The sequence below is a fragment of the Arvicanthis niloticus genome, chromosome 20 (genome assembly GCF_011762505.2).
Source record: "Arvicanthis niloticus isolate mArvNil1 chromosome 20, mArvNil1.pat.X, whole genome shotgun sequence".
Taxonomy (NCBI): Eukaryota; Metazoa; Chordata; class Mammalia; order Rodentia; family Muridae; genus Arvicanthis; species Arvicanthis niloticus.
Window position 1 is genome coordinate 43,235,252 of NC_047677.1, and position 15,224 is coordinate 43,250,475.

Genomic DNA, 15,224 nt, shown 5'->3' on the forward strand with positions numbered 1-15,224 from the left:
AGGGAACTTGTGTACATGGGCACAGATGTATGGGATGGAGTCCAAAGATGACACCAGCCGGTGTCTTCCTCAGGCACTCTAGTTTATACAGTGAGACAGAGACTCTCCCAGAGCTCGCCAGTCAGCTGGTCTAGCTAGCTGTCTTGCTCTAGGTCACTCCCCGTTTCTGCCGCCCGAGTGCTAGGACATACAGGTGGCCATCACACACGTCCAGCTTTTGTACTGGTTCTGGTGGGGAGAACTTTGGCCCTCACACGTCCACAGCATGCATTGTGGCCCCCCAAGCCAGTCCTCTCCCCCGGCTCCCCAACTTCTTTTTGGGGAGAATGCTCCCCATTGTGGACATGACGGTGAGCTGTTTGGAGTTCCCTTCCAGAAGGAGAATACAGGCAGTGTGGCTCAGTCCCTGGTAAGGACACCCATGCTCTTTCTCCACCTCCCTTACATCTAGTATCATTGTAGCCTCAGTGATTTCTGTCCTGAGCCCAGTGACACCCCACAGGATGCCTGTCCCCAGGATGCCCGGTGGCTTTCCCAATTAGTGTTCTGGCTTCTGTATCCCTTCCTCCTGGTCCTTCTGCTGCTGGTCAGCTCTTGGCCACCAGCTCCCAGTGTCCTTGACAGCAGTATCATCACTGTTAGGATCCTGTCCAACCTGGGACCAAAGGCCATGTGTCAGAGCCCCAGGGGTCACACTGAGAGACTATGTAAGTGTGTACTGAGGGGTAGGGGGTAGACTGGTTCTGATCTCCGGGGCCCTCTCTGCCCCCTTGTAAACTCACAAGTGTGCTCAGGAGACCAAAAAGGGAACTTCTAAGGGGCTGGGGGCTGGGCAGATGCCATGTCAGGTAGGATGCAGCTAGGCAGAGATCAGCCTTCCTGCTGGAGAAGGTGACGTGGCTGTGCTTCCTGTGGGGCCTGTGGGGCCTGTGGAGGCTTCCTCCAGGGCTTCTTAGGTAAGACGGCTTCCTGTGCACCCGTCTCAGGCCATGAAGTCAGCGCTCGGCATATCTGGCCCGAGGACAGAGAAGGCTTCCTCTTTGGGGAGTGAAAAGGAACGTGGCCTCTCAAGCTTCAGGAAGGAAAGCCCTCGCTTCCTGGTGCAAGGGAACAAACACAGGCCTTGACTCCAAACCCAGAGGAGCACGTCAGAGCCTGGCCGCCTGGGACAGGGACAATTGGCTAGCCTAGTCCTGTGGCTGTACTCTCCGATGTCCTGACCTTACGAGGCAGGCCTGTGAATCCCATGGGGATAGGAAAAGAGGAGGCTTTCCCTGGGGGTCACTTGCAAGCCTAGGTCTAGATGTCTAGGCTGCTGGGTCCTGCAGAGCCTGGGCCCCTGCGGGTGCTCAGAGATCCATGTTCGAGGACTGTGAGCCACAGACACTCTATCGATGCCCTTCTGGGGTGGCTCTGCAACCATCAAGGCCCACCCTGCAGTGGCTATCACCGGGAGGAGTCCAGGGAAGCTGGGCACAGTCCTCTCACTCTGCCTCAGCAGTGTTTCCCGAGCTTCTGCAGCTAGGCCTTGGGTATGAGCAGCCAGCCCTAGCTAGGGGACAGGCACCACAGGTCCCTTGGTTTTCACTGTTGGGAACATACATGTGGACTCTCTGCTCTCTAAGGACCTCTTGTTAATTCCCTCGGAGCATCTGACAGACAATTGGAGAAGTGGCCCAGTTTCCCTCCTGTCCCTATGTGGCGACTGACAAGAAGTGTGTCGACTTAGTCTCTGAAGCTCTGACAGGGTGACCTGGTCCTGCCCTTCCTTACTTCTTTCCTTCCTAAGGGCCAGGGGTAGGGGTCTTCACTATATAATCTTGATCCCTAACCCAGGTCTGTCCTGGGGATAGGGGAGCCACTCTAGCAATTATGTGCTGTCTGTGTTCCAGCTGTCTGTCAGCCTCCCCTTTACCCATGAGTCTTTTGGGCACCTGAGGCCACTGCCATCCAGAGAGGAGGAGGAGGGCCTGTTTCCTTGCCTGACCACTATTTATCTTTGGTTCCTAATACTATAAGCACTGGGCAAGGAGTTGGATCGTAGTGGGGGAGGGTTGGGGGGGGAGGAGGGGAATCTGTCCTTATGGCACCAAGCCAGCCAAGCAACTGGAAACTTTAGACAACACCTGGAGAGGTGGCGTGGCTGTGGCCAGCCCCAGCTTCTCCTACCATTCCCTCCCTCCCTGGCTCAGCGAGTCCAGTAGTTACATAAAGCTCCTTATATAACCGGGGCAAAGGCGGAAAGCCCCACGCAAGTCAAAACAACCCCGCATGGGGCAGGAAGCCCGGATGGACAAACACATTCCAGAAAGTGGTGAAGGGCCACGCTGTCATTGCCAAGAAAGGGACAGACAGGGCAGGCACCAGGTGAGAGAACAGTTGGGCAGGTACACAAATGGATAGGTAGATGGCAGAGGCTGGTAGTCAGTGCAGCCTGCAGGGGACGGGCTGGTCACAGGCTGAGGGTCTGAGCCGCAAGGATTTGTTGTGTCACGTTGCTGTGGCCGATGCTTCCACACTGCTGTCCTGTCTCATACCAGGTCCAATTGGCTGGGAAAAGCTTGTCCTGCAGCCCTGCAGAGAGGAAAGGCTGGTCCTTGTCCTTTCTGGCCCCTCCAACTGACTTGGTGGCCTCAGAAGGACACCAGGCTACATGAGGCTGTACGGCAACCCAGCTCCAAGTTCTGGACTCTTGGTCACAATCCTCCTCCCAGTCTTTGCCTCTCTTGACCCTTTTCCTCTAAAAACTCATCCTTAGATTTTGAGTCCAGGGTATTCCAGTATGGGAAGCCACGACAGTCTCTCACCCATCTGCAAAGGCCCCCTTTCCAGATGTCTTAGGGTTTTACTGCTGTGAACAGACACCATGACCAAGACAACTCTTATAAGGACAACATTTCATTGGGGCTGGCTTACAGGTTCAGAGGTTCAGTCCATTATCATCAAGGCGGGAGCATGGCAGCATCCAGTCAGACATGGTACAGGAGGATCTGAGAGTTCTACATCTTCATCTGAAGGCTGCTTGCAGAATACTGGCTTCCAGGCAGCTAAGATGAGGGTTCCAAAGCCCACACCTACAGAGACACACCTATTCTAACAGGGCCACACCATGTAATAGTGCCACTCCCTGGGCCAAGCATATACAAACCATCACACCAGATGAGCTGACATTTATGGGTTTTATGGGACATCTCTGGCATGGGAAGGTCCCCCTACCTGGGATGTCCTGGCTGTTCCTGTGAGCAAACCCAGTGCTGCTCAGAACAGAGCTGGAGTGGGGAGGGAAGCAAATGAAGAAGAAGAGGGGGAGGAGGAGGAGGAGGAGGAGGAGGAGGAGAGGGAAGAGGAGGAAGAGGGAGGAGGGGGAGGAGGAGGAGTAAAGGGAAGAGGAAGAGGGGGAGAAAGAAGAAAAAAAGAGGATGAGGAGAAAGAAGAAAAGGAGGAGGAGGGAGAAGGAGGAAGAGGAGGAGGAGAAGAAGAAGGAGAAGGAGGAGGAGGAGGAAGAGGAGGAGGAGAAGAAGGAGGAGGAGGAGGAAGAGGAGGAGAAGAAGAAGAAGGAGGAGGAGGAGGAAGAGGAGGAGGAGAAGGAGGAGGAGGAGGAGGAAGAGGAGGAGAAGAAGAAGAAGGAGGAGGAAGAGGAGGAGGAAAAGGAGGAGGAGGAGAAGGAGGAAGAGGAGGAGGAGAAGAAGAAGGAGGAGGAGGAGGAAGAGGAGGAGGAGAAGGAGGAGGAGGAGGAAGAGGAGGAAGAGGAGGAGGAGAAGAAGAAGGAGAAGGAGGAGGAGGAGGAAGAGGAGGAGGAGAAGGAGGAGGAGGAGGAGGAAGAGGAGGAGAAGAAGAAGAAGGAGGAGGAGGAGGAAGAGGAGGAGGAGAAGGAGGAGGAGGAGGAAGAGGAGGAAGAGGAGGAGGAGAAGAAGGAGGAGGAGGAAGAGGAGGAAGAAGAGGAGGAGAAGAAGAAGGAGGAGGAGGAGGAAGAGGAGGAGGAGAAGAAGAAGGAGGAGGAAGAGGAGGAAGAGGAGGAAGAGGAGGAAGAGGAGGAAGAGGAGGAAGAGGAGGAAGAGAAGGAGGAAGAGGAGGCGGCGGCAGCAGCTTGCAATCTCTGTGAAAACTTACAGGCTTAGTTCCTATCCTTTTGACACCTTTAGGCATCCTCATTCTCTACCACAAGGCCCCATCCTCATGGATCCCCCCTGGCTACCTTACAGGACCCCAGACTCCAACCGTTCAGCCGCTATTCTGATCAGGAAGAAACTGGGACCCCAAGGAGGGTGTGTTGTTTGCCTTTGTGTTCTGGTAGGCACTGACCTCAGCCTTAGCAGAAGCCTAAAAGCACCTGTCTCTTTAAGCCAATCTTCTAGACATGGGGCTTGTCTAACCCAGCCTGGCCATCTATACTGGCCCAGATGCTGTCATCAGATGCTCCATGTCCCGCCCCTTCTCTGGGGCCCTGGTGAAGGTGAGGTGCATACCAGGTGCTTTATAGTTCTCTTAGGGTAGAGTTTTAGCTGGAGTGGTGGCCAAGGGTGACCCTAACTAACACTTTCAACTCACCCAGCCCAGTCAGCAGGAGGCCTTGGAGTGGAGAAGGTGCTCAGGCACACAGAGGCGGGGGACCCCAGCAGGAGCCTCCCACACGCTCCCTTCCGGGGCTGGATGGGAGCCTGGAAACACTTATCTCCCACAGGTGGCTATCTGAGGAATGCTCTCAGAAGTCCCAAAAATAACTCAAAAAAAGCAGGAGTCACTCAGGGGGACCATGGAGCCAGTTGAGCAGACTCTGAAAGGCACCCCTTATCTCAGCCACCATGGAGGGGTGTGGGACGCTAAGAACCAGTCCCTGTGGTGTGTGACCAGGAGGCCTGTTTGTCCTCAAACAGCTCCTTCCTGTTTTCCTGGGTGCTGAAGTCCAGCTCCGAGTACTCATCCTGGGACGCAGGCTCAGGTGCCGTATGTGCCCACCAGCTTGATGCTGGAGCCTGGTACTCTGGCCCCTCCTGGCAGACTCGGCTTGGGATCCTTCTGTTTTCTTCTCTGTGTATTGATACGTAACCATTGGTCAGTCCTTGAGGTCCTTGAATGTCTTGGCAACAGCCTCGGCCAACATTCCGAACTCATTGGATTTAGACCCCTCACCCCGTACGTAATCACTGCACAGCGGACTCAGGTCCACTGCTTCAGTTTCGCCCTGCTTCCTTGTTTAAATATTTTCTCGTCTTCCCTATTGGCCTAAGTCTCCTTTTCCTGTCATCTTTTTAGTGGTTTCTTAAAGACTAGCCTTGACCTTTGTGCTCATCTCAGTATCTCTTTAAATAAGTGTAAAAAAACACACTCAGACCTGTCAGAGGTGTGTGTGTGTACATGTGTGTGCATGTGTGTATGTATATATATGAGTATATGTATGTTTGTGTATGTGTGTGCGTGCATGTGTGTGCGTGCATGTATGTGTGTGTGTGTGTATGTGTGTGTGGGAGTATGGGAGTGTGTGTATATATGTGCATGTGTGTGTAAGTGTGTGTGTGAGTGTGTATGTACTTGTGTGTATGTGTGTGGTCATGTGAGTGTGTATGTGTGTATGTGAGTGTGTATATGTGTTCGTGTGCATGCGTGTATATGTGTGTACATGTATGTGAGTGTGTGTGTGCATGTGTATGTGAGTGTGTGTATGTGTGTGTGCATGGGTGCATATATATATGCATATGTGTATGCATGCATGTGACTGTGTGCATGTGAGTGTATATGTGTGTATGTGTGAGTGTATGTGACTGTATGTGTATGTGTATGTGTATGAGTGTGTGTATGTGAATGTGTGTATGTGTATGTGACTGTGTGTGTATGTGTGTATGTGTATGTGTGTGAGCACGTGTATGTGAATGTGTATGTATATGTGTTTGTATATGAGTGTGTGTGTTTGTGTGTGTGCATGTGTGTATATGTGTATCTGTGTATGTGAGTATGTGTATGTGTGTATGTGTGTATATGTGTGTGTGCATGTGTGTGTATATGTGTGTATGTGTGTATATATGTGCATGTGTCTATATATATGTGCATGTGTGTATGTGTATATGTAACTGTGTGCATGTGAGTATATATGTGTGTGTGTATGTGAATGTGTGTATGTGACTGTGTGTATTGACTGTGTATGTGATTATGTGAGTGTGTGTATGTGTGTGCAAGTGTATATGTATGTGAGCATGTGTATGTGAATGTGTGTGTATGTGACTGTGTGTGTGCATGTGAGTGTATATATGTGTATGCGTGTGTGTGCATGTGAGTGTGTATGTGTGTGAGTGTGTGTATGTGAATGTGTGTGTATGTGACTATGTATGTGACTGTGTGTGTGCATGTGAGTGTATATATGTGTATGCGTGAGTGTGTGTGCATGTGAGTGTGTATGTGTATGAGTGTGTGTATGTGACTGTGTGTGTGCATGTGAGTGTATATATGTGTATGTGTGAGTGTGTGTGCATATGAGTGTGTATGTGCGTGAGTGTGTGTGCATGTGAGTGTGTATGTGCATGAGTGTGTGTGCATGTGGGTGTGTGTGTGTGTGAGTGTGTGTATGTGCATGTGTCTAACTGCTATAGTCCAGATGTGAAACACCTCACCCCAAGGCTTGTGTTGAAGGCTTGGCTTCTAGCTGATGGGCCTTAGGAAAGCAATCGGATCATGAGCCCAAGGGGGCCTCACTGTTGCTCATGTTAATGGCAGGGCTTGGTGTTACCCACTGGTGCTGGTTTTGCAAACATTCGGAATGCAAGGAGGTGTGGGGTCATGGATGCTTCCGCTGAACCGTCACAGGGAGGCCTGGGAAGACCTGCGTGTGGCACAGAGTCCCTGTGGGGGTTGGAATCTCCCAGAGAGTTGTGCTTGGAGCTGTAAGGGTGCTGTAGTGACCACTCCAGAGAGTTATGGATGCTAGGAACATGGTGTATCTGCTGAGGAAAGTCACAGGCAGTAAGCAGAGATAGCCCCAGGCAAGATAGACCAGATGCATCCCTCATGAGGATAAGCATGAGGCTTTGAGGATCAGGGATGCGGCATCATGCCCTGGAATAGGAAGTGTCCTCAGAAATCAGTCATGTGGTGAAGACTGGCTGGCAGTGATATGCTTCTAGAAGGTAAATGATCATGAGAGCTCCAACTGGCCGACTCAGAGGGGACCAGGTTGGAGGATGTACATCATTGTGGGTCTCCCCTAGAAGGTTCTACCTTGCCCGGGGTTCGTTCCTCGCTCTCCTTCCTGTCTGCTCTGAGGTGGGTTTCTTTCTTCCAGACTTGTTCCTTCCTTGCCATGATATCTTGCCTTCCCACTCACAGGCTCAGAAGCATCTAAGTCAGCTGACCTGGGTGCAAATCTCTGAATCCTTGAGCCCCCCAAGACCCCTTTCTCCATAAGTTATTTCTCAGATGCTCTGTCAGGTCAGAAAGTGACAGCTGTATCTGCAAACACCAAAAGCTAGCATGGAGTGCTGTCTTGCTGGCTCATTATGTTTCAAAGAGTTTTTACATCTAGCGTCAAAGTATCCACAGAGACGTAGGCATACCATGACTGCTGTTTCTCTTCCTTCACCCCTAAAGGTACCTCAGATACTCTCAGAGTATCCTCTCATGTATCTGGTAGTGAATTATCTTTGGGTCCTTTCCTGTGTCAATGTCCTTACTTGATTCCATCCCTGAGGGGTTTCCCCTAGCCATGGACATCTAGAATAAAAATCTTCAATTTTTTTTTTTTTGTCAAAGGTGACTACTATCTTCAGACCTCTGCATTTTGTTTTGTCTTTAATGCTTATATTTAATCTTTTCTCTCTGGTTTCTCTTTAAGGCTGTAGACCTGTAAGGGATTTTAGAATTAAAGAAAGATTAGGAAGACGGGAAGAGAGTTGCCGTGTGTCCTGCTCACAACCCCTTTGAGCCTTGCTTTAGGTAAGGCGTTTGCCTCGTTCTTGAACAACGATTCGCAATGTAACCATTGTTACATTGTAGCTCCGAGTCCACTCTTGGTCTTTTACAGCCTGTGAATTTGGACAGGGATGAAGTGACATGCACCCACTGCTGAGGCATTTCACCAGTATCTAACCTCTGCCGGCCTCTCTGTCTTTCCCTAACCCTGAAAACCACCATGTCGGAGTTTCTTTTCTCGATCATGTGATAAAAAAGGCTGGGGGTGGGGGGGGGCTTGAAGAAGGAAAAACTTGGTTTTGGCCCATAGTTCAAGGGGACATCAATCGTGTCAGGAAGGTTGAGGCGACAGGAACTTGAAGCAGTTGGTCATGTGACTTCCACAATGAGGATACACAGAGTGATGCTGCCACCCAGATTCCTTTTTCTATCCAGGCCACCTCGGATAACATAATCAAAATGGCCACCCCTAGGCATGACTGGAGCCCATCTCCCGGGTGGTTCTAGATTCCATCAAGGTGACAGTTAGCAGGAGCTGACCCTCACCGTCTAACCATTTCCAGGATGTCATGTAGTGAGGATCATATGGTTGGTGCCATTTGTGCCTGGCATGTTTCACCTATTGACATAAGTTGAAATTTCTCTCTCTCTTTTTTTTTCTTTTCTTGTGATGCCAAGAATGGAATCCAGGACCTTGGGCATGTAATTTGTTGCATGTCTTTTTGTGGCTCCATGGCTTTTATGGCAAAGGGGACTTGGAACAAGAAAAGAAGGACCACTTCTAGAAAACACACACGGGCACACCATGTGTAGAGTTCAGTGTAGCATCTTCTAACAGGCTCAAGATGCCCACCTGCCACTGCTGCTAAGGGGTATCTACCTGTCCCCTGCTCAGCAATGTCACTCCCAGATGGCTGCCTGTTGTAAGCACCAGCTCTGAGCAAAGTGGCTTTAGTGGGTGCCCATGCAGTTTGTCCCAGGACATCTGACTGAGGACTTGGGATTGTTGATGATGCTCTTGTCACCATGGAAACTAAGCAGATGTTGGCAGGTAATGATGGTTTCTGGAGCTGATAATTAGACCACACTGCTTTTATTCAGAACCATATCAACTCCCAGAGCTGTTTAAAGCCCACCACCCAGGAGATGCAGCGTGGACCGCAGCGTGCCGTGAGAAAGGAAACAGTTCCTCAGCAAACCTGAACACTGGCAAAAAGGCAGAAGGGTCATGCAGCTATGGCCGGGAGCTGAGGAGGACCTTGTTTAGAGCAGGAGAGGGGAAGCTGCATACGACTTTGTCTGTGTCTGTTGCCCAGTGGGATGTGGTCAGATTGTGGTATTAGCCACATGGAATCCTTCTGATGGAAGGGTCCAGTAACAGGGCTTACAGGAAGATGGTGTTCCACACCCCCAAGGTCCACACACCCCGTGTTCTGGACCCAGTGTGCGTTCTGGTCCTACCCAGTGGCTTTTCTTCCCTCCCCCCCCACACCCTTTCTAGGGTCAAGTGCAGGCATGGGGACTCCTAGGGGCTGAGGCACCTGGAGCCAAGCCCTGAACTGTGTGTTTTGAAAATAAAGGAGTTCTCTTGGGACTCTTGAGAGTTTTTAGTCGTGATGAATTTGGCTAATAAAGGTGGCCAAGTGCCTTCAGGGAGCCATGCTGAGGTCAAGGTGCGGTCAGTGTGTGTTCTGGCCCCCGGGAGCAATCAGGCCTGCTGTACCCAGAACTCTGGAATGTCCCAGGGCCCTGAAGTGTGTGTTGACCGCCTAGTTTCCTCCTGAGCCATGGGAGCAGACCTGGCAGCTGCAAGGAAATTTTAGCCCAGGGTGGAAACCACGGGGTGTGCCCAGCTCCGCCTGACCAACCACCCAGGAGTTGGGAGTCCTTCGCTGGATAGCCATGGCCTTGCCTAGCCACCTGACCATCCTCGAAGTAGAGTGTGTTCTTGCCAGAGACAAACTAAATCAAATGAGATCGACCCCTGCAATGTGGTGGGGCTACCAGACCAGGGTGGGGGAGACGTCACTCACAGGCCCATGGTTAATAAAATGCAAGTCCACTCTCTTAGTTTCAGAGCGGTGTCACAGCCATCCAAGAACTCACAATAGAAGATGCAACCACCACCTGCCAGTCAGGTAGGAGCAACCTAGGGATGCTCTCCAATGTGTCTAGATATTCCAGACTGACTGCTGCCAGCCTTCATGACTGACAAGTCACACCAGAGCAAGGGTGTTCAAGAATGCTGCAGTGGAGGGGAGGGGGTCCCTAGTGAGCCTCAGCTGGGACAAGATCTCACTGCAGATAACTGGGGACCCCTGTGGGAAGACACTAACACCTTCCTGGTTTTGCTCAACCACACAGTTGACGGGCGTTAGGCTCCAGTTTCTTTGGTTGATCAAGGGAGACTCATGGTATAACCCTGGTGTTTCTGTTCTCTCAGGGAAGCCATGCCCGGGACCCCAAGGCCAAGTGAGTAGCTCCAGGAAGATGCCAGTTTCTGAGGAGCTCAGATGATGGTGTGGTGTGGCAGGCGCTCAGCTGGCTGCCTGCTTTGTGGCCCAGACATTGTGACTGCAGCCTCACAAGGGCAGAGCGTGGAGTGCCACTCGGCCGTGACAGTTTGGGAATCTTGAGAAAGGTGGTGCCCAAGCTTTGTAACATGCTGCAGGCGTGTATGCATGTTTGTGTGTGTGTGTGAGTATGTGCATGCGTGCAAGTGTGCATGTGTCTGTACATACATGTGTGGGTGTGGGTGTGCATGTGCGTACACGCACAACTCACCTGTGTGTGCATGAGCGTATGCGCATGCATTTGTGCGCCCGTGTGCATGTAGTGTGTATATGTGTGTACGCGCGCGTGTGCAAGTAAAGTGTGCGTGTATGTGTGTCTGCATGTGCATGCGTGTGCACGCACACCTGTGTGTGCATATGTAGGTGTGTGTATGTGCATGTGTGTGTGTGTATATGTGTAACTGTGTGCATGTGCACATGCGCACGTGCCAGAGAACAACCCTGGATGTTGTTTCATAGGCACTATTCCTTTTAGTTGTTGTTTTCTGTGGCAAGGTCTTTCACTGGTCTGGAAATCACCAAGTAGGCCAGGCTAGCTGTTTAGAGCCCAGGGCCCTTCTGTCACTACCTTCTCAATGCCCAGCTCCTTCTTTGTTTGTTTTCGAAGGCAGCCTGGTCTATAGAGGGAGTGTTTCTGTGTAGCCCTGACTCTCCTGAAACTCCCTCTATAGACCAGGCCGGCTTCGAATTTACAGAGATCTGCCTGCCTCTGCCTCCTGAGTGGTTTACCCAGCTTTTTTTGCCCATGGTCTCTCAAAAGATTTCATTCAGTTCTTCGAGCTCACAAGGCAAGAACTTCACAGACTGAGCCAGCTTCTCAGCCTCTGTCCCATCCTCCAGCAACACAGTGTGAAGACCACGGTCCTAATATGTGTGCGTGCGGTTATTTTTAAGGAATGCCACGTGAAGAAATGTGCGAAACTATCACACGGGCTGTGAGGCGAAGGCACCGTTGGCATTCTAAAAAGCCGAGGTTAGAACTGAAGCATTGTAAACTGGTTTCCCTGCCACCCCGACACACCCCTCAGGTGGAGGCTTCCGGTGCCACCGCAGCAGAGTCGATCTGTGCTGCATACTTCAGGTTTGCTCCTCGTTGTGTGCATTTCTGGCCATACCTCTGAAACCTTTCGTGATACGGTTTTTAGACCCAGGGAACAGAGAGCGCGTGACAGCCTGTCACAGCGGGTCCATACTGCCTACCCCCATCCCCAAATTCTTCCTGACTTCTTTAAGAGCAACCTCTGACCCCATCTCATCAGGGAAACGCTGTACGGAAGAAGGGCTCGTTTAGAATACACAACCGCAGTACCGTTCTCATACCTAATATATTAGTGAATTCTTCCATATGCTCCGTCAGTGACTGCTGAAGTCCTGGATTGTCTGCTGCCTTTTTCAAGTCGATCTGTTTGCATACAGAGTCCATGGATACGACTCTGTGAGCCACACTCACCCTTTCCTCAGGCCTTCCAACCCTGACTCCGTTTCCTCTTCCTTAGTCTATCGGGCACCATGGAAGAAACCTGGTGATGTCCTTGTCCTTTAGTGTCTCCCACAATCAGGATGCTGGCTACACTCCTGTCCTGTTGTCCAGTGTGTCCCTCTGTCCCCAAGTTAGATTAATCCAGAAGTTTAATTATATTCCAATATGGCCATGATATTGATGATAAGAATAGTGATGATGGTAGTGATGAAGATGAAGATGGGATGATGGTGCTGTAATGATGGTGATGTAATGATGGTAATGGTGATGATGAGGGTGATGATGGTAGTGATGGGGATGATGATGATGGTGGTGGGGATGGGGATGATGATGCTGATGATGGTGATTATAGTGATAGCGATGGTGGGTGATGGCGATGATGTCATGGTGATAGCAATGATGATGAGATGCCTTCACAGATGGTGTGTTTTTCCATTAGGAGTAAATCATCTCTGGTTGATTTGGATGGATGGCTCCCTGTGAAGGTCCAGGATCACTGCTGTAGAAGTTGTCATTGTCCTTCTGCAGGACAATGGAGTTGCCCCGGGGGACAATCGCCTGGCTCCATATTTTACTAATTGCTTTGTTCGTTTGGTTGGTTTGGTTTTTCTGAGACAGGGTTTCTCTGTGTAGCCCTGGCTGACCTGGACCTCACTCTGTAGACCAGGCTGGCCTAGAACTCACAAAGATCCCCCTACCTCTGCCTTCCAAGGGCTTGGATCAAAGGTGTGCAGCACCACACTTGGCTCATTGTTTACTTGTTTTAAAGACGTATGTGTGCATGTGTCACTGTGTGGATGCTGGGATTTGAACTCTTGTCTTCCTGGTTAATCAGCGAATAAATGCTCTGACCACTGAGCTATCTCTCATATATATGTGTATGTGTATATGTATGTATATATATCCTGTCTGCAGTTTCCCCCCTCCTCCTAGTCCTTCCTCCAGCCTTTTCTCTGCTCCCCGCTATCCACTCCTCTTCCTTCTCTCTTTAGAAAAGGGTAGGCCTCCCAGGATATTGACCAACCCTGGAATATTAAGTGTCTAGTCTTACTGAAACTTAAGTTTCGTTTGTTTGTTTGTTTGTTTGTTTTTAATGGCCAACATAAGGCTTCAGTTCTGTCTACTGCAAGAGGTGTCCCTGCTGCAGGAGCTCAGGATCCCCGAACAAGAGCAACAGAAGACATCACAGGGGCTAGTCTTAACCAGGGTCAGGGTGGGGTGTCTTCTAGGGTTACATGCAGCTTCCTATGTTTCCCTGTCACTAGGAAATTTTCAAATGGCTAACTGCAACGACATCAAAGTATGACCTGAAGGAGGGCCCCGGCGAGTTCTCAGTTGGCCGTATACCAGCAACAGGGCCATGGCAAAGCCTTCCTGCCACAGGCCAGACCGGTCTACAAAGGACAACAAGCAGGTTCATTTCACTGAGTTCAAGAGGACCAGTAAACCTTGCTGGGGAGGAGCATGTATGTACATCCCTCCCATCAGTGGTCCAGGAGGAAGTATGGCCAATGTCCTGAGATGCCCCTGTGTTTCTTCCTCTCAATACTTAGAATGCAACAGCTCCCGAGTAACTTGGCACATGGGGGGGACTTGACTGCTTGATTGTTTTCTATAAAGCCTATTCTCTTCACAGCTGCCCAAGAAAAGCCGGTGAAATGAATTATGGGAGAAATGGATTTAGGGATATATACATGTCTGTCTGTCTGTCTGTGTCTGTTTAGAAAAATGAGTTATTAAGAAAGATGGGGCCTTGAGCATGAAATAGAGAACATTATTCCAATTCTCAAGGGGAGCAGGTCATCACTGTCCACTCACGCTGTGGGCACCTCAGGCTGTGACTCCCGACATGCTTACAAGACAGTGTCACCACCACTGACAGGACACGGCCTTTGCCGCCTAGGGCTAGCTGCTGGGCAGGAGCTCTGGTGGGCAGATGGCATGGATGCTACACCTCAACCATAGATCTCCTGGTCTTAGCCAGCTGGCAATCCCCTGTGGTGGCATCCACTAAGAATGCCAGAGCCACAGCATGCTGGGAGGGCTGGCCAGGGAGCCTTAGTCATCAGCACTCCAGTGAATCATGTCCTGGCACCTACAGGCTAAGTGGTGATCTGTCAAGGCAGCTGGAGACAGGCCCCAGCTGGCCGGCTGCCCCAGGCACAGCCTGGAGTCAGGGAGGCGAGGAGGCCCCAGGGGTGCCTCCAGATGAGGCCAAGAGATGGTCAGGTTTCAGGGTCGTCCTGAGAGCCCAGAGCACGGCTGTTTATCCAGACTCTGTGGAAAGAAGCTTCCCACATCTGCAGAGCACACAGGACGGGGCTCTGAAAGCTGCCCACACCCCACAGAGTTGTTTAAAGAAAAAAAATTGGGGTCCTTGGCCTGATGATGAGTCTCCTCTTCTTCCTCCCCTTCCGATCTCTCTCCTCCTCCCTCTCTTCCTCCATCTCCTCCTCCTCCCTCTCCTCCTCCCTCCTTTCCCTCTTTTTCCCTCTCCTCTTCCCTCTCCTCCTCCCTCCTTTCCCTCTCATACTCCCTCTCTTCCTCTCCTTCTCCCTCTATTCCTCCCTCTTCTCCTCCTTCTTCTCCTCTTCTTCCCTCTCCTTTTCCTCCCTCTCCTCCTCCTCCCTCTCCTCCTCCTCCCTTCTCCTCCTCCTCCCTCTCCTCCTCCCTCTCCTCCTCCTCCCTTCTCCTCCTCCTCCCTCTCCTCTTCCTCCCTTCTCCTCCTCCTCCCTCTCCTCCTCCCTCTCCTCCTCCCTCTCCTCCTCCCTCTCCTCCTTCTCCCTCTTCTCCTCCTCCCTCTCCTCCTCCCTCCTTTCCCTCTCCTCCTATTTTCTTTTTGTTTTATTATAAATTGAAAGACTCTATTTTCTTAAAGCAATTTTAGTTTTACAGAAAAAATGACAAGAGTACAAAAAGACTCACGTGGCCCCTCCACCTCCCTCCCTGTAGGGACCCCCTGTGACTGTCATCTTGTACTGGGAAGGGACACAGGCACATGAGTGAGTCGGATATTCTAGGCATTTAGAGAAATGTACAGCTGCAAGTGTCCCAGGTGACAGTGTCTGCAGAATCCCCGCTCTTCCCAGCTCTCGGCTCTCTTCCTCATCTCCACTCATGTCTCCCCACCACCCACCCTGCCCTGCGTCCCAGACAACCACTGACAGTTTACTGTCTGCCTGATCTGCCTTTTCCAGATGGCCTGTGGTTACAATCTCACAACGTACAGCCTGCCTGGTTCTTTTCAAATGACACTGTGTGGAATCCTAAAGACA

The 15,224-nt window shown here is 51.0% G+C and overlaps 1 long non-coding RNA gene across 1 annotated transcript; it reads left to right on the plus strand.

The window, feature by feature from the left end:
* The first annotated feature begins 2,249 nt into the window (after positions 1-2,249).
* On the plus strand, positions 2,250-12,807 carry LOC143435240 (uncharacterized). The gene is made up of 3 exons (XR_013105368.1): positions 2,250-2,367; positions 11,364-11,550; positions 12,389-12,807. It is a non-coding gene; the product is annotated as an uncharacterized LOC143435240 (long non-coding RNA).
* The last annotated feature ends 2,417 nt before the right edge of the window (positions 12,808-15,224 follow it).